Raw genomic sequence first — 19,742 nt, 5'->3', positions numbered from 1 at the left:
GGGTCTGTTTTGACCGATTCTCAGGGGAGTAAGATAGAGACATGGGACCTTGTCCTACCCCCCCCCCACCATTTGTGTGTACCCCGAGTCCAACGGTACCACCCTCGAGTCTCTAGGACTTAGGGTTCTGGAGTTATGAGCATTTGAAGTTCCCTCAAATAAGGGAGTTGGGAGAGTGAAAATTTGGGGTTTTAACCAGGGTCAGTTTTAACCGATTCTCAGGGGAACAAGATAGAGACATGGGACCTTGTCCTACCCCCCCATTTGTGGGTACCCCGAGTCCAACGGTACCACCCTTGAGTCTCTAGGACTTAGGGTTCCAGAGTTATGAGCATTTGAAGTTCCTCCATATAAGTGAGTTGGGAGCGTGAAAATTTGCCTAAGTGTGAGAGTCCAAAAGTGATCCCCCAAGTGTTTAGGAGCACGTTTCAGAGTTTAAGGAGTTGTTTGGACCCCCCTTTCTGTGGTACTTTTTGTAAAGTTGAAGTTGGTGTTTAGGGTTGCTAAGAGTGTACAGGGCTTGGAGTTTTAAACATTTACACAAATAACAACTATTAATGGCCCAGTCATTATAAATCTGTGCTGGAGAGCAAAGCAATGTTCAGCCCTCACACTGTATCTTAACTGCAGACTTAAGTGGCCTATTTAGACTCAGAGATGCTTTTGTAAAATAAATCAATAAAAACACAATAAATTCATGACTGTTGGACGACTCACATAACTGCATTACTATTCTGATGATAACTGTACCTGCTTCATCAGCAGTGTCAGATCCTTCATTCAGAGCAGCTTTCAGTTGTTGTTTTAAGAGAGACGCATGTTTGAAGCAACCTCTGCTCCAAACATCAACCTCTGCTCCAAACATCAGTGAGAAGTCTTGCAAAATCTAAATAAAAAGAGAAAAACATTTTCAAATGTTTAAAATAAACCAATATTTTTACTAAAAAATGACCGCTGTGGGTCATGAAGAATCTGCTGACGGTAGTAGAAGGTTTCTCTCATCTTCTGGGACTCTAAGTCAGGATCAGCTTTGTGGTGAAGGAGAGATATGGCTTCCATGCATTCATCTCTGATTGGCTGATCATCATATGTTCTGGATGATGTGGGACCTCCTTTTAGCTCCACTCTACTCTGGGATGAAGCGGTGCTTTTGGATTTGTCTTCATGCGCCACTCAAGAAAGGGTTAGAGCCTTTGTTGCTTTGAATATCATGTTTCAGTGTTCCTGAAAGAGTAACCGTGTGGTGGAATCTTTCAAACTTCCAGTCTCTTCATACTCTTTAATCACAGTCATCTCTGCTGGTTTTGAAGTAAGAATTTTCTCCAATTTCTAAAAAAGAAAACATTATAAACTATTTACAACTACTCTTAGATCTATGTTGTAAGCAAATACATTCATCTCATACATGTACATATTACTTGCATTTTTTAGGAATTATGTCAAATAAGGATTAAAATCTTGTTGTAAACAAGCTGGAAAACAATTACATTTTCTGCAAGTACACTGTCCATCAAAGGCTGGCATCCAGAATCACTTGTGTCTCTGCTTAAAGTGCTTGAGACTGACAGTGTATCTGTCAGACTTGGAGAGGAGGAGCCTTCACACCCTTGCTGCAGGACACTTAGATCTGAAGATCACACACACACAAGTATAAGGCAAATAAAATCTAAAGTCCAGCACATTAAAACTATATCACATACCTGGCTGGATATTACCTGTCTCAAGACAAAACATTACCATTACCTATAACTCTGCTTACCACAAGTAGTGAGGGTCACATATTCTGTCAGGTCTGAACGATCAGCCAGGTTCATAGATGCTTCAGTAGATGGGAGGTCTGAAATGCAGACAACACATACAGCTTAATATGAACTGATTAAATACTGTACTTTGGAATTCTTATCATCCACTTCTCACAATCACATATTTTTGTCTGTGTCAAGATACAAATCTCTCAAAATATAAGTGCAGCAAACTATGAATTTTTAAATGACAGTAGATAAAGTGAGAACAATGACAAAATATCACACATTTAAAATACTTTCTGATAAAAATCATGCTCTTACCAGCCTTGTGACGACGTTCCTTGTGCTGCTCATGCCGCGATAAAATGTGTCGTGAATTCCAGGGGCAGAGTTAAAACCAGATCCTGAACACCAGGGAATAAACTCCAAAATTCAGCTCGGCCTGGGTGTACACCTTAACACAAACTGTAGTCAGAGTTATAAAATAAACTCCAGAAATGTAACTCTTTCACACTTTTTTGCCTGACTGATTTTAGTACTTTGTGAATTTGCTGTGTGTTAGTACATGTAGTTGTGTACAGTTCAGCTGCTGCTGTCCTTGGTGCTGAATTCACCAACCCAGCTGAATGGTCCTGAGTGCTTATTGTTGTAATTCATTTGGTATTTTTGAGGAGGTTCAATATCATTAGTATGGGTTATGTTTTGGTTAATGTTAGGCTTTCAGTTATGATGTGTCCTCATAACTATATTAAGACAACAATGTGTGTGTGTGTGTGTGTGAGAGAGAGAGAGAGAGAGAGAGAGAGTGTTTGTCCTTTGATGCCTTTGATGTATCAACATTCTACAGTCTGATGTCACAGGCTGCAGTAAGTGGACACACAGCCAGAGACAAGTTCAGAAGTCAAACAGGAGCAGAAACAGTTGGACTGGACAGGACTTGCTCATGATTTAGGAAGAAAGAAGCACTCAGATGTTTCTGCACAATTATTGACAAGGAAGGGAGGAGCTACTGCTGTTACAAGGACAAGAGGAAACTACAGGAAAGTGCAGATCAGCTCCAAGGTTTTCAGTAAGTCAGTACATGTTAGTAGTTCATGTTAGTGTTTAGTTCATTTAGTGAAATGTTTTGTTCAGATGATTTGTTTGTTAACTTGATGTGATATTTAAGCACACAAGAACACGATGTTCAGCCAAAAAGTGTTTGGGCACACACACAAAAAGTAGCTGTTTTAAATATTTCCATCTTACATCTTACATCTTACTCAATGTTGGACAGGAATGGATCTATAAGTGATCAGACTCAGTAACAGCCTTTATCAGATGATGGATAGTCAGAGAATTCTCGTCAGGTGGATAAGGTGATTTTTGATTGCTTCTTGTGCTTGGATTTGTAGAGAAATCCAGATGATTATTGTCTCTATTAAACATTGGATTTGTTAGTGGCGTTTTAGCATGTATAAAGAGACTTTTTATGTGTTGGTGTTGCTCACGGCCATACCACCCTTGGCACGCCTGATCTCGCCTGATCTCGAAAGATAAGTAGAGTAGGGCCTGGTTAGAACTTGGATGGGACACCACCTGGGAATACTAGGTGCTATAAACCTTTTATCTCCAGTTTTGATTCACAATAAACAAAAAAATATCATCCCTAAACTAGTGTGGTTCATCTCCATCTTGTGACGTGGCTTTGTTGATTTAGAGTTATATGTCAACTTATTAAACCCATTTTTAGGAGAGGGAGCTGAAAAGGGAGCTTGCTCCGCTCACTCCACGCATCGACCTGGCATTGCAGTGCCGCCGGGAACGGTGCACCTTTATCTTGCTTTGTAGAAAATCAAGTTCTGACACACATGTTTAGTTAGGAGTCAAACTTTTACAGTGGCTGAAGGAACATGCGGCTAAGTTTTTATCAAGTGAATTGTGCACAACCAGTCAGTTGATTTACTGATATCACCCAGGGAACCCAGCTCAACAACACAGTGCACCTCAGCTACGATGATTGGTCGCGGACTCCCTGAAGACGCCTGATGGTTTCCCAGACTTTGTAGTCTCCATGTAAAAGCCAGGCCTGGATTTTTCAGGCTGGAGGTGGTGGGGAGGCTGGGATTTAGCACGCGGCAAGCCAAGGGAGGCGCACCGCGACGGTGGTAGCCGGGACGACTAGGGTCCTCAGCTGCTCTCTGAGACAGGCCTATTCTGACTCTTGTTTCTCTTCATAACGCACAAGTCTTTCGCCTTTTACTAAAGACTTCCGTGGAGAGGAACACCAATGAGTTGAAGTTATTTTTGGCTGGCTTGGCCTTATGGCTGAGCCTTTTGAGTTGGTGAAAAGTCAAACGTCTTTGTAGAGCGCCACAAGTGTGAGCTCCCCTGTCCCACTTTGCTCTTCCTTTGCGGAAGAAATGCGTGCTAGATGTTGTCATTTCGTTGGTATACTTTATTTTTAGGATTTGGTGGGGATGCTGGCGTCTTTGAGACAGGAAAAGTGTACATGATGACAATAAAAAAAGAAATAACGCTACTGAATGAACCTATTTCTTCAATATGACAGATGATGCTTGAAAAATATACAGTTGTAAGAAGCAAAGGAAACAAGAGAAGCTTTTACAAAAACAAGGTTCATGCAGCATTTTCACTTTGCACTCATCAAACACACATTCACAGATGAATACATGACTTTATGTGTGTACAGGTCTAGTGTTTTTTTTTTTGTATTCTTTGACAGAGGCACAGGTACTGACATTGGTCTGAGATGCTAAAAGAGAGAGAGGTTAGGGCGAGGGAATGCATTATGCCAGAGAGTGTCCTCACCAAGATATAAGTACCAGTGTGTGTGAGTGTGTGTGTGTGTTTGTCCTTTGATGCCTTTGATGTATCAACATTCTACAGTCTGATGTCAGAGGCTGCAGTAAGTGGACACACAGCCAGAGACAAGTTCAGAAGTCAAACAGGAGCAGAAACAGTTGCTCATGATTTAGGAAGAAAGAAGCACTCAGATGTTTCTGCACAATTATTGACAAGGAAGGGAGGAGCTACTGCTGTTACAAGGACAAGAGGAAACCACAGGAAAGTGCAGATCAGCTCCAAGGTTTTCAGTAAGTCCATACATGTTAGTAGTTCATGTCAGTGTTTAGTTCATTTAGTGAAATGTTTTGAAAAGTGTCCCACGTGGGCCTTTGCTTTCTTTCCCAAGAGACAGCTTGACTAGTGGCTTTGTGGACAGACTGCAAAAGCTGACATATACAACCTGGCTGTGTTGCTGTGCTGACCCCTGCGAATTTGAATGTGAATGTGACCTGTTAAAAGCTCCAGCTTCAGTAAATAGATTTTTAACCTCCAACACTTTGCTCTGAAGAGTCAGTGACAGGCAGCTGAGTGGAACCAAGCAGAGAGGAGAAGTCAGTCATTGTGATGTTCGCCTCCACACTTCACACACTCCTCACACAACCACAAAGCAGGTGGAGAATGTGTAACAGTGTGTGTATATGTGTCCTTTCACAGACACAAATATTATCACTGTTATATTTGGAGGAACAAAGTGGTGACGAGTGATCTCACAGACACAGAGAGCAGCAGTGTGGACAGTCTGTAGGAGGGTGTGCATGTGTTTGCCTGAGAAACAACAAGAGAATTTTGCTGTTTGAGTGTGTTTCTGACTTTAGGAGCATGTAGAAAGTTTGTGTTTTATCTTTGATGTGTTCGTCATTGCTAAATGACCCATTTGCTTCTATCGTCTCTGTATGTGGATGATACTGACATGAAAAGTAAAGCTGAAGGTGAAATGAAGGAGATGCAGAGAGACAGTACAGGAAGGAGTGAGTTTACATAGAGACAGATGAAAGGAGGGAGAGAAACAGATGGAGGAAGGAGAAGCTTGAAGTGGTGAGTTTTCAATACACTGAATAAAAACACAGCTTTCCCTCATAATTAATATTTTTAAATGCACATCAAAACATTTGAGATTTTTAAATCAGCTCATGAGTCATTTTAAAATTCATTCCTGATGTCAGGAGTACTAGCTTTTTCTGGGGCTTTTATTTTCCATGGTCCAGAATAAACTTTAAAGATTAAACTAAGATGCATGAATGAAAGTTCACTCCATCTCTGTGTTTCTCTGTTAGTGTTGATGAAATCAGTACAGCAGGTGTCTCTGCCTGTTTCTAGTTCTGCTTCCTTCATTGGAGCAGAGCTGTTTTCATCCTTCATGTCTCCACCTGTCTGATCCTATTAGATCACAACACGTCTGCTGAGCTGATCAGCTCTGTAGCCCAGCAGATGGTGAGCTGATGATCTTTCATGATGGAGAAAATGAACATTTATTCATCTGATAATAGAAATGAGATTGGTTTTTACTTCTGTCAAGGGAATTTATAGAATCTGTTTTGTTTGTGATCAAACTGAGATTTTATTTATTTTAAAATTCCAATAACTGGAAACAGCTTCTGAAGAAATGAAGCTTATACTTTTCCTGTAGTCCTCAGTTTAAATGAAGGACACATCCTCACCTGATGTGAAGTCAGAGTTTGTTCTATGGGACAGCCAGAGGGATGGTGTGTGTCCCGTCAGTGTCCAGTAGCTGATCCACAGCTGGACAGCTGTCCTCCCTCCCAGCCTGTCTTCTGTCAGAGGGCTGGAGCTGCTCTCTTGTGTCCTGTCAGAGTTTGGACCTCAGTCTCTTCTCCACCAGTCTCCCCAGACAGAGCAGCCACACACAGACTGTCCTCCGTCTTCTGTCCTTCAAACCAGGACAAAGCTCCATGTCTCCTTTAGTCTTCTCACTGTCATTGTCCTGCTGTCTGCTGTGACAGAGTAACAGAGCTTTAAATAAGATCTGTGATATTTTACAGAAACCATTCTGAACCTTCACTGATTTATTACATTTATTTCATGCATCCAGGTAAAGAGATATGTTTTCTTCATCTTGAGTCAAATCATGAATGATTTATTTTCATCTGGTTTACTTTACTTTTCAAAAACTGTGTGAGCATCTGGAACATGAAGATGAGGCTAGTTGCTTTAATCTCTGCCTTTCTTGATAAGAATCATTTCTTTGGCACTGACAGGCGTCTGTTGATGTTGCAGCTTCAGTAATTATTCATCTTTTTCTCACCCTCCTCCGTTTCCTCCTCTCATCAGTTTTTCTTCTACCACCACTACCTGCTTCTTCTTTGCTCTTCTAACTGAACAGTGACAGACGTTATTCTCTCAGGTGTGAACCAGTGTGCAGCTGCTTGTGCAGTGAATAATGTAGTGATGAGTCTGATTATGCAGCAGGTAGTCGTTCATTCATCAGCCCAAAGGTTAAATTAGCTGAAACCAGACATTTACTGGTTTGATTCCCATGAACAGAGTTTTGCTTTGGGAAATTTCCAAAAGTCACAAGTTTGTAGTGGATGAAGATTCTCTCCACATTCTGATACATCCACGGATTCATTTTATCTGTTTTTCAAAAACCTCTGAAAAGAAGAAAACAAAGGAAAATGTTCTTCACAGCTGATTTTAGTCTTCAAATATACAAACATTGTTTCTCCTCTTTCAAACAGTACAACAACAGAAAAATTAAACTTCATAAATCATGATTGATCATGATGAATCATTGATGTTTATTCCTCAGTGCTGGTGCAGATGTTTGAGAAAATGATCTACATTCTGCATCTACATGCTGCATGACTGTGTTTGAACTGGTTTGAAGTCCAGACTTAACTGGCTGTGTCATAAACCACAGTGTTTGAAGAAGGATGTGTGCAGAGCTACAAAGCTAAATGACTTAGATTTGTTGGGTATTTGGTTGATTGTCGACTGTCGGACATGACACAAACCTAACATTTCCTTCAGCATATGAAATGTATTCATTTTTTTCTGAAGCTTATGTTTTAGACTGTGTGATCAGTGCCTTCATTTCTATAAGTATAGTTGTTTTGAACACACTGCAGTGACTCAGTAACTCAAAGAACTTACTGCTTTTCTCAGATGAATAATCAAGTGATCAAAAAAAAGTCCCTTAGTCATTCATGATAAATGTAAAATGAAGAATCAGCTTTGTTTTCATGGTTTCTTTCACTGACTGAACACTCAGGACAAGTATCAGGTAGTTTTCACAAACTATGATGAATCACTGTTGGACTTTAAAGTTTCTCTCCTCCATTGCTCTCTCTCAGCTCCATCCTGAACCAACTCGTTGATCTTGAATTGCTGGTAGAACATGATGCTAATAAGCTGTGACAGTGTTCAACAGTGTGTGCAGCTCGGCAGTGTGTGAGCACATATCTGTCCATGTCCATTAATGCTGTCAGGTGGTCCTCTGTCTCTTATTGCTGTTGTATTATTTAATCCACTTTCACCATCAGAACAACTTGTTATCACATTAAACAGCAACAACTTGACATTATGTCCAGGTCTCACTGAGGCTCATGTTGTCACACAGACTGTTTTTACAGTGAAAGCACTGAGGGACAATCATTTATGATGGTTGGATTATTGACAAGCAGAACGTCTTACAGGATGTGGATGAGACAGACAGGATGGATCAGGGAAGATGATTCCACTGTCCTCTGCTGCTGAGTGTGTCTGAATAATGAGACTCTATACTGATGGAGTAACTGCTGCTTAGTCTCTGAGAGTCAGTCACATTAATTACAAGGAAAAAAAGTGAAGTAATTAGTTCATACAAGTGTGAGAACAATTAGTGTGTAAGCAGCATGGAACAAATCTGTGGCTGCTGCGTCTCCTTTAGCTGCTTCTCTGCTGCCATAGTGAGGTGAGAAGGACTCTGAAGCTGCTGCACTTCACACTGTAACAGCTGCTGCTGTCCTTGGTGCTGAATTCACTAACCCAGCTGAGTGGTCCTGAGTGAACAGTGAACACATGAATATCTCTTTAACCAAAAGCAGCTTCAGTTCCTGCAGACAGTCCCTATGAGGAGTAGTAGTTAGTTGAGTGGAGAAGCACTTTTATTTGTGGAGCATCTATCAAATCAGTCCAGAGTGAGTCCTCAGGGTCTAAAAGATCTCACAGCTTCTTCTCTCAGTCAACACAGCCTCAGATTCACCAACATTAGCTTGACACACTGACATCCAAAGGTTTGCTGGAGGACAGAAACACTGTGGGCTGGAAATGAATTATGAAACAAGGCTCTTAGTGAAGTTCTTTGTTCTTTCTATCCTGTGACAGTGGAAATAAAAAGTTGTGTTGAGTAAATGTCCATCATTTACACTTTACTGTGTTGGACAGTAAATAATAATAATAATGTTTCTTCTGTAGATGTTCTCACTGCAGCTGGAGGGAAGAATAAAAAGTAAAGAAACAGCTTCAGTGGCTCTGACAGAACTAAGTGGAATAAATCTGAGTCTGACTCATGTTGTTTCCTGCATTAATCAGCTCATCTTCTGTCTTAAGGAAAATAAACTTGCACACGTGTTTAAACTACACATGGTCAGTGTCAGTGAACATCACACAACTTTAATATGTGATAAAAGAACTTTTTTTTTCCCTCTGGACATTAGACAGTGTCCACTGTGACTGTCCACCTGAGTATGAATGTTTGCAGAGACAGAATAACACAGAGACAAACTGCTGGCTAAGATCCCATCAGAGACCAGCAAACACTTTGTGTTGCTTCCTCCTCCCATTCCCCTCCTCTTCACTGGCTTCACTTCACTCCATGTGACAAATCATGGTTGTGGTGCTGAATGAAATGAGTTGGACAGAGGACTCAAAGGACTCACACACAGACACAGTCTCTTCCTCTCTGGATAAAAGGTCTGCAGTGTTTCCATCTGTGTTCATGTTGCTGTTTGAGGGTTAAGACTTGGTTTCAGGGTTAGAATTGGGTTTTGGTTAGACTTAGGGTAAGGGCTAGGGAATGCATTATGTCAGCAAGTGTCCTCACAAAGACATAAGTACCAGTATCTCTGTGTGTGTGTGTGTTTGTCCTTTGATGCCTTTGATGTATCAACATTCTACAGTCTGATGTCACAGGCTGCAGTAAGTGGACACACAGCCAGAGACAAGTTCAGAAGTCAAACAGGAGCAGAAACAGTTGGACTGGACAGGACTTGCTCATGATTTAGGAAGAAAGAAGCACTCAGATGTTTCTGCACAATTATTGACAAGGAAGGGAGGAGCTACTGCTGTTACAAGGACAAGAGGAAACTACAGGAAAGTCCAGATCACTTCTTTTGGTTGCTCTACTTGTCTACCAGACATTATGGTTTGTGTTTATAGTTTGTACTTTGAGATCTCAGCCTGATCTCATGGTTTACTGATCATTTCCAATCTGTATAAGAGGTGTGTGATGTTACTGCCAGTGCAAACCAAACATTTTCTGCTGTTGCTTCCAGTGTTAAGACTCCTGTTAATGATAATGTTTGATGTGAGCAGGTGAATAAAGCTCAGTCCTTTGTCATCCTTTGCTGTTTCCTTTTGATGTGGATTTTTCAGGCCAGGCTGTAGACCCAGCTAAGGGCCAGTTGAAGCTGAGTCCAAGTCTGGCCGAGTCCCCACACCTTACTCTTTTACTCTTCATTCACGTGTTCAACTCTTCTTTTCAAAGAGGCACATCTTAAGCTCTGGAGACGAGAGAAGTTGAATCCATAGAGCTTTATTCTTCAATACAGAATTCAAAAGCTTGAGCCATCCTGCAGAAAATGACTGATGACTTTTACCATCTGTGCATCACTTTTTATATTGTAAATTGTAGGTGTGTTACAGACCAAGGGACATGTCTGACCACATCCCTTTTTCCCTTTCATTAGTTATTTTTGCATGATTCTACTCATGTCTAAAATTTAACCCTTCCCATCTTACATCAAAAAAGTACAGCACGTGGCCTTTACACATGACCAGTGGCAGATTGTTGATCAGGTTCAAGGACAGGTCTGTGCGTAACTGGACATATCCCTTTCTAATTCCCTCCATTTGATTGGTGTGCATCTATCTTTTTTTTCCTGGTATTTTGCAGGCCTGATGTCTAATGGAGATTTTTCTCATGTGTACCACAGCACCCTCCTAACAACCACACTCTAACCACACTTTGTTTTTTAATGGAATCTGGGCTTCTTTCAATTGGGTTTTTAAAAAAAAACTTTCCAGTGCCTCTAAAGCTCCCAACACATGCATGCAAAGCATGAGTGATTATCCCTTGTGATGCAGCAATAGCAGGCAGAGGCACACAAGGCAGCAACAAGTGCTGCAAGGGCAACCACCAATGGAATTTCCCTCACTGAAGTACACACAGATGGGTGAAGCACAGAAGGGTGAGGAGGGGTGAAGCATAGATGGATTCACACTGCACAAAACCTGACACCACAATATTCAGCAGCTGAATACTGAGCTCAGAGACGCACAGTGAAAATGTCATTTTTAGGTGAGTAACAGTCGTGAGTCATGGTACTGATGGATTCTTCAGAGCTGTAGGGATGAAGGACTTGATGAGTGTTTGTCTGCTCACTGCTGGTAGAAATGATTGTTCCCCTCAGTCCACAATGAGACATTTCCCTCACTAAAACCTCCAAATACAAGTTCTTCAAGAACAGATATTAATGTGGAGCTTCACAGAATAATGACACTGTTACTGAAAATTCAGAAATGTTGGGAACTGCATTTCAAGACATGTTAGGTTGTGTGAGTGTGTTGTTGCAGCCTTAAAGTTGGGAAACACAAATATCCCCTTTGTCAAGCATTTGTTGTTGATGTCACAGCAGCTGCTTCGCCTGTGACAGGTAAAACACCTGACACTGTGCTGTTGAAGCAGCAGATGTTGAGCTGATGACTGCTCATAATGGAGAAAATGATCATTAAATTACCTGATAATAGAAATGAGATTGATGTTTACCTCTCACTCTGTCCCTGGGGGAGTGGGTTTGCTGTTTGGACTCACATGTTTCCTCTGAGTTTTGCAGAATGGGCCTAAAAAATGAACTGAATCAAACGCAGACCAGTATCCTGCAGTTTAAATGAAGACCACATCCTCATATGATGTGAACTTTGTGACACTGTGAGATCAGTTTTTGTTCTCTTGGTCAGTCAGAGGGACAATGTGTGTCCCCTCAGTGCCCAGACCTTGGTCCTGTCCTCTCATATCTCCCCATGTTCTCCTAAAGCTGATCCTGAATTGATTTGTAATCATAAATGTCTCATTTATATTGAGCTAAAACAGAAAACAGATGGTAAACTGTCATTTAAAAATTCAATAATAAATCTTCAAAGATATTCATCATTAACGAATTGTTTTCTGTGCACAGATGAGATACAATAATTAGTGGAGTAACTATAAAGACTGCATTTCTGTTAAAGCAGTGAGAGCAGTTTTTTTTCTTTGCACTTACGTTAATGTCAGTAACAGTGATTGTTCATCGTCTCCCTCGTATGTTTCTCTTCTTCTAACACCTGCTCTTTCATTTCTTGCTCCTTTTCTCTAAGTAAAAAGTGACAGACATGTTCTTAGCTGTTAATCAGTGTGTTGTGTCTTTTACATGGATAAAGTGTAGTAATGAGCATCTCAAACATTAGAGCAGGCTGAAGACCACAAGGCTGCTGCTTTCTGCTCCTTCTATCAGAATCAGAATCAGAATAAAATGTTACTTAACTCCCAGTTTAAAAGAAGAGGAAAATTGCACAGTGTGTGGTGATAGAAAAAAATTTCTAGAATAAATAAGTAAATGAAAAACAAAATAACAGTATAGTACAATGAAAATCAAGTAAAAATACTGCAATAACTCCAATGTCAAATGTCAAACAGAACAATATATACAACTAATATACAAATAGAAAAGATAAGGCATCTTAATATTTGCAATATGTGCATGAGGTTTGTGGTTGATAGTTTAAAAGATAACGTATACACAGTATACATGAGTCCGTGATTCTTACAGTCCAGAGTTATATAGTTTGATTGCGACAGGCAGGAATGATTTCCTGTGTCGATCTGTTGTGCAGCGTGGAACAATGAGTCTGTTGCTGAACGAGCTTCTGTGATGGATCAGCACATGGTGGAGAGGGTGTGAAGGACAGTCCAATATTGTCCTAACTTTGGACAACATTCTCCTCTCCAACACTGTGTTCAGTGAGTCCAGATCCTCTCCTACAACATGGCTGGCCTTCCTGATGATCTTATTGAGTCTGTTAGTGTCCTTCACCCTCAGGCTGCTGCCCCAGCAGACAACAGCGTATAGGATGGCACTGGCCACCACAGACTCGTAGAACATCTGCAGCATCGTCCGGCAGATGTTAAAGGACCTTAGCCGTCTCAGAAAATAGAGACGGCTCTGTCCCTTTCTGTAAACAGTGTCCACGTTTTTGGACCAGTCCAGTTTGTGATCCAGGTACACCCCCAAGTACCTGTACTCCTCCACCATGTCCACATTGACCCCTTGAATGGTAACAGGGGTCACCGTAGCCTTGGTCCTCCTCAAGTTCACCACCACTTCCTTTGTCTTCATCACATTGAGCTGCAGGTGGTTTCTCTTGCTCCATGTGACAAAGTTGTCCACCACAGTCCTGTACTCACTCTCATCACCACCTGAAACACATCCTACAACAGCAGAGTCGTCAGAAAACTTCTGAAGGTGGCAGGTCCCCTGCGGAGCCCCGCTGTTGCTGACCACCCTGTCCGACGTACAGCACTGCAAGCGCACATACTGTGGTCTGCCAGTCAGGTAGTTTACAATCCAGGACACCAGTGGGGCATCTACCCTCATCGCTGTCAGCTTCTCACCCAGCAGAGTCGGCCTGATGGTGTCAAATGCACTGAAGAAATCACAAAACGTGATTCTCACAGTGCTCGCCGGCTTGTCCAGGTGGTTGCAGACTCTGTTGAGCAGGTAGATGATGGCGTCGTCCACTCTGAGACGGGGCTGGTAGGCGAATTGAAGGGGGTCCATAAATGGTTGGACCATAGGCCGGAGCTGCTCCAGGATGAGTCTCTCCAGAGTCTTCATGATGTGTGACGTCAACAGGCCTGTAATCCCTGAGGTCGCTAGGGCGTGGTGTCTTCGGTACAGGGACGAGGCATGACGTCTTCCACAGCATTGGGACCCTCTGAAGACTCTGGAGACTCATGTTGAAGACATCATAATGAAAAACTCCACATAGCTGGGGGGCACAGGTCTTCAGGGCCCTTGGGCTCATGCCATTCGGGCCTGCAGACTTGCCTGCATGGAGTCTGTTCAGCTGTCTTCTCACCTGGTCAGCAGTGAAGCTCAGTGGGGGGGAGTCAAGTGGGGGAGGGGTATATGTGTTAAGCCTGCTCAGTTCTAACTCTGTCTTTAGCTGTTTACTCTGCTCTTTTTCTGCTGCACATACATGAACCAAAATACCAGATCAGATGTTAGAGGTGAAGTGAAACCATCCATGGCTCATTCTAAAGAAATTAGACATGATGTGTTCACTGTTTCACATTTATGTTGTTCACTCTTTTGATTTGATTCCATTGTTTTCTTGAAGTGAAGAACTGTTTGGTGTTTTTACAGAATAATGTTCATTAATTTGTGCTGATGTTGTTCGAGTTAAATCACCACCTTCAGGTAGATGTGGACCTAAAGCTCCTGGAGCTGGAGTTGTAATAACAGCAACAGTGTTTTGATTATTATTATTATTATTATTATTACTAGTAGTAGTAGTAGTTGTAGTAGAAGCAGTAATATGTCATATTGTTTTAATTATTCACTTGTTTAAACTTCTATTGTCTTTTTATTGGCCTGTGTCCTGTTGTTTCTCTGTGCTGTAAATTCTATTGGCTGCTTTAGTCTCATCATTCATTTTGTAACATTGGTGCAGATAAAACAAAAGGACACTAAAACAATGCTCAACACTTAGTAACACTTTTAAAGTGTCAGAAAACACCGTTGCCACAGTGAAAAAGGCTCAGAAAAGACTATATTTCATCCAACTGCTCAGGAAGGCTGGGTACGGGAACACCACCTACCACCAAACAGAAGAGAAGATCATCAGAACTGATCTTCCATCCATGGACACCATTTACACAACATGCTGCAGAAAGAAGGCACAAACACACATATACAACCTGAGACACTGCAGAGCAGACAGTATCAAAACTCACACAAGTAGATTCCACAGCAGCTTCTTTCCTGCCACAGTCAGGCTGATGGCAAACTTTTTAGGAAAATAATGGACTGTTCACACCAACTACCTCACTGAGGCATATGTGCAGTAATCTAAAGTGTCTATCCGTCTTCTGTGGGAATGTTTCTTTCTCTTTCTTGATTTTCCTTGAGTTCCTCCTCAAAGTTGCTCCCTTCCTGGTAAATGTTTGCAGTTTGTATTTAGCTGAAAATGAAATGATCACCTGGTATTTCAAGTCTCACAGAAAGAGAAAGGAAATGCTGTTTTCTGTCTTTCCTCATTTTCTGCCTGTTTCAAGAGAAATTGCTGATCTGCTGCAGGGAAATGGTTTTCTCCATCTACAGGTGTTATTGGTCTGTGACCAGCAACAGGATCTGTCCTAATCATTTCATTTACTTCCACATTTCAGGAGAAATTTAGAGACAATCAATGAGCATGCACAGTGAAAGAAAGACAGAGAAAAACTGAAAGAGAGAAAAGAGTCGACCTAAACTTTTGTCTGCCTGAAGGTGAAAGCACAAACCTTCCTTCCTCCTTCTCTGATGTATGTTTATAAAGTGTTACAGGACATTTCATTCTGTCTCAGCCACAAATCATTTCTATTTAAATAAGTCTACAATGTTGTGAAGACAAACATTATCTCCAGCCTCAGACAATTTAAGTCTGTCATCATATCCACCTCATTTATCAATCAATAAAAGTATTAAAGGAAAAGTGAGTGAAAGAATGAAAATGGAAAAGTTGCTTTGTGGGTCCATGAGTTGCTTCATGTCCACTTATCAAGTGATCTGCCTCATTCAGTCTCAGTTGACCTACAGTCATTGCTTTCATGAACAGTACAATGTCCACTGGATTAACTGTTATTATTCTTGATGTGGTTGGTAACTTTCCATGTCAGTGTAAAAGCTGGAGGAGTTTTCTGGGTCCCTGCAGCAAACACTGAGGATTACGTCTACATAGTATTATTTCCATATCATCATATGCTAATACACATTCTTCACACACACACAATCTTCACCAACAACTTGTCTTTCTGTTTCATCTCTTTTTTCCAGGTAAGATGGAAATATTTAAAACAGCTACTTTTTGTGGCTTTTTGGGCTGAAGATCTTGATCTTCATTCATCAATTTTCTACCGCTTAATCTGTCAGGGTCGCGGTGAGCTGGAGCCTATCCCAGCTGACTATGGATGAGACGCGGGGTACACCCTGGACTGGTCACCGGTCAATCACAGGGCTGACACACACAGACAGACACACACCCATGCACATACTCACAACTATGGAGAAGCCAATTAACCTATACCAGGAGGCCGGAGTACCCGGAGAGAACCCACGCAGCACAGGGAGAACATGCCCAGACCAGGGTTTGAACCTGGAACCCTCTTGTTGTGAGGCGACAGTGCTAACCACTGCCGCCCAATCTTGATCTTGTGTGATTAGATATCACATCAAGTTAACAAACAAATCATCTGAACAAAACATTTCACAAGATAAACTAAACACTGACATGAACTACTAACATGTATGGACTTACTGAAAACCTTGGAGGTGATCTGGACTTTCCTGTAGTTTCCTCTTGTCCTTGTAACAGCAGTAGCTCCTCCCTTCCTTGTCAATAATTGTGCAGAAACATCTGAGTGCTTCTTTCTTCCTAAATCATGAGCAAGTCCTGTCCAGTCCAACTGTCTCTGCTCCCGTTTGACTTCTGAACTTGTCTCTGGCTGTGTGTCCACTTACTGCAGCCTCTGACATCAGACTGTAGAATGTTGATACATCAAAGGCACAAACACACACACACTCACACATACTGGTACTTATATCTTTGTGAGGACACTCTCTGGCATAATGCATTCCCTTGACCTAACCTCTTTCTCTCTTAGCATCGCAGGCCTATGTCAGTACCTGTGAGAGAGAAAGGGTACACCCTTCTGTCAAAAAAGATTTATGAACCCCCTAATTTATGACCCCCCCCCCCCCCCCCAACCCTCCACCACATGATGTGACCCCGCCCCATTTCACACATTTTCATTGGCCCCCAAGGCAACATGAAATAAATATAAAATAGGGGTGTTGAATGAACATTTGGGTGCTTGATGTAAACACTGGTTGTAGAAGCTCCTGTGCAGTGGTCCTCCTGCTCCTGCTTGTCCTCCCTCTCTGCAGAAAGTACCACACACGTGTGCTAAATGACAGAGTTTCAGACCAAAGAGTCAAAATGCAATGTTGTAGCCTCTAAGGCTCCTTTGTTGATTTGAGCATGTCACAAAGATGAGAAAATATCCCCTTCCTCCGTTTGGTACAACCCGCTTCTACCCCCCAGGGGAAAACCCCTCCCCACATCATCATACCTCTCCAGCAATTTTCTGCAGGATGATATAAAGTTCTGAAAATACAAACTTTCAAAGTTGCAAAATAAAATTAAATAAAACTGAGGTGTGACAAAAGTCATTTTCCTGTTCTTCCATGGTCCTTGTCCTTACTCTCTGCAAAAGGTCTGAAGGCCCGGATCTGCAGAAAGTTTCACACAGTTTCAGATCAAAGGGTCAATATGCAATGTTGTAGCCTCTAAGGCGTCTCATGACGAGGCATTTGTTGTTTCAGGGTGCATCAAAGAAAAATAAAAACAGAGAAAGGTATAAATTATTCTGATTCTGAAATGTGCAAGTGAGAAACTAAGGTCGGTACATAGGGATTAGACTGCACCGGCAAGATGACTCGTGGTAGGAATACAAATTTATCAGGTCGATGCTACAGCTTTTAAAAAATACAAAAAAGTAAATAAAACATTTTGGGGTTTTTTCTTAGAGGTTACCGTTTGCGCTGAAATACACTCTCCTCTGCATGAAAACTTGTTTACCGGTAAGTCTCCTCAGAGCAGCTATTCATTTAAACATCTTATTTTTTTAAATTATTTAACGAGGGTTTCTCTTGTTAAAAGTGACTCCAGAGGAGCTGAAAGGCCTCAACTTAACGCAGTCAGACTACGGTAAGAGACTTGAATCAGAAAAACAGCTGTTGACTACAAAGAGTTGTATGCAGGTCACTCACTATAAATACAGGTGTTTTGGGACGAGGCAGTGGGCAAGGACAGAATTCACCGACCGTCCGTCTGAGATTCCCCTGTGTAAAGTGTTGTCATCAGCCCGACCTCAGTTCGGAACGGGCCTCCAAAAATATCCCGCCCGAAGTTCCAGAAAAACAGGACACTCCTCCTGTAACGGGCAAGTCTTTGGTTTTATTTGTATTGTTTTTTCCAAAACCAAACGAAACACTGCTTACGGTTGGCCTCCTCGTTTCTACCGCGCTCAAACTTTGAAATGAAGACCAGATAGGAAGTAAGATCGTGCAAGGGGGCGTGCCAGTCAGAATCTTCCGGTAATGTTTAGAGAGCAGCGCCGCCCTAGAGGCCGGCAGAGTGCTGTGTAACTTAATAAATGAATTTGTTGAATGAATTTGTTCAAATAATGATTCAATTATTTTTGTATGCATGCATGTCCACAGAATTTCAACCAGCGCCTCTTAAGGATTTGCCCCCTGAAAACTTCCCATCGGAGAGACACTGTTGACGCTCTGGATGTAACGGGTAAGTCTCTTTCTTGTTTTACCAAAAACAAAAATTGTAGATTTAAAAAAATACATTACCAGTCTTTGAAGAAAGAGGAGTCTTTAAGTTTTTTATCGTTTAAAATAATAAATAATATTATTATCTGTGTGTATGTTTACAGAGCCTCAACCTGTGGAACTCATGCAATTTAAAAGAGGATTTCAGCCTCACAGTTCCGGTTCTGGTTCCGGTTCCCGGAACGCCGGGGGGATCATAGAGCACCTCCCACAGTGGTGAATATCAATATCAATAACAATAACGCAGCATTCCACTGTTGGTTTTAAAAAAAGAGAAATGGATAAAGAGTTCATAGTAGGTCCTGAAGAGTTAGAAGAAATTGTAGAAGAACTGAATAACCTGTCACCTGTTTCTGAAATAAATGTTCAAAATTCTAGTGCAGAGAATTATTTTCAACCCTTAGAAAATGCTCTCCAGCATTTTGTACTTTTGTCAGCAGCAGCAAACCCTCCAAACCCAGAACATTTTCACCCCTTGGAAAGTGCTCTTCAAAGCCTCATCTCCCCTAGCTCACTTGTCAACGATGCCCAAACAGAATTACCGGTACCCTCATCGTCAGAGATCCTGTTCCAGAGCGTTCCAGAGAAGGGGGAAATTTTAGAATCCCCGCAGATTCCTCCCCTCCATCCACTTCCATAATGACGACCCGGGACCGCTTTAACAATGTGGAAATAAGACATACCTTCACCGCCCCTCCCCCCGAAAATATACCCGTATCTTGCGCAATTTTACATAGACGTTATGAGCACCCTCCGAGATCTGGCTGAAGAGGCAAAATCAAATGCTAGACAAAATGACGTGCTCCAGCTAAAGTTGAAAGGAGAAAGCGTGGATCAACACATTTCCGTGACCGTCGACAAAAGCAGGGATGCCATCCTTCCCACCTTTGAGGGTCTGCTAGAAAGATTAGTACAATCCAATGCAGATATCACCTCAGAAGATAACCTGGAATTAATCATCCAGGTGGTGAGAAATCCCAGCAGGGGTGTCAAGCGAAAACTGCAATAAACTTTAGACTGTGAAATCATCCAAAAGAAGAAATGTCATCTGTATGTGGCATACAGTAGTGATGATCGTCTCTGCTTCACCATCTGCCTAGCTTACCTCACAATCCCCGGAGTCACGAGGCTGTAGAACGAGGGAGAGAGTTGCAGCATCTCGCAGGTCTGAGTGAACAGACGTCCGTGACCTTAAGCGATGTTGGAAAATTTGAAAATATTCTCAGATGTAAAATTGTGGTCTTTCACCAAACTACAGACGAGCATCCTCTCTCTCATTTTGAGGCTGATTTTT

General features: G+C 41.7%; 1 protein-coding gene, 1 non-coding gene and 2 pseudogenes across 2 annotated transcripts in view; 3 read left to right on the top strand and 1 right to left on the bottom strand.

The window, feature by feature from the left end:
• The window catches only part of LOC121188636 (NACHT, LRR and PYD domains-containing protein 3-like), a gene marked incomplete at its 5' end in the record, with an annotated part of 119,822 nt that overhangs the window by 74,009 nt on the left and 26,071 nt on the right, over positions 1–19,742 (bottom strand). The window lies entirely within an intron of this gene.
• LOC121189075 lies at positions 3,230–3,348 on the top strand (annotated as a pseudogene).
• On the top strand, positions 3,411–3,562 carry LOC121189044 (annotated as a pseudogene).
• On the top strand, positions 3,943–4,057 carry LOC121189055. Its single transcript, XR_005894773.1, has one exon. It is a non-coding gene; the product is annotated as a U5 spliceosomal RNA (small nuclear RNA).

The sequence above is a fragment of the Toxotes jaculatrix genome, chromosome 10, assembly GCF_017976425.1.
Source record: "Toxotes jaculatrix isolate fToxJac2 chromosome 10, fToxJac2.pri, whole genome shotgun sequence".
NCBI lineage: Eukaryota > Metazoa > Chordata > Actinopteri > Toxotidae > Toxotes > Toxotes jaculatrix.
The sequence above is the reverse complement of the archived record's forward strand: the minus strand, read 5'-3'. Positions and strand labels throughout refer to the sequence as shown.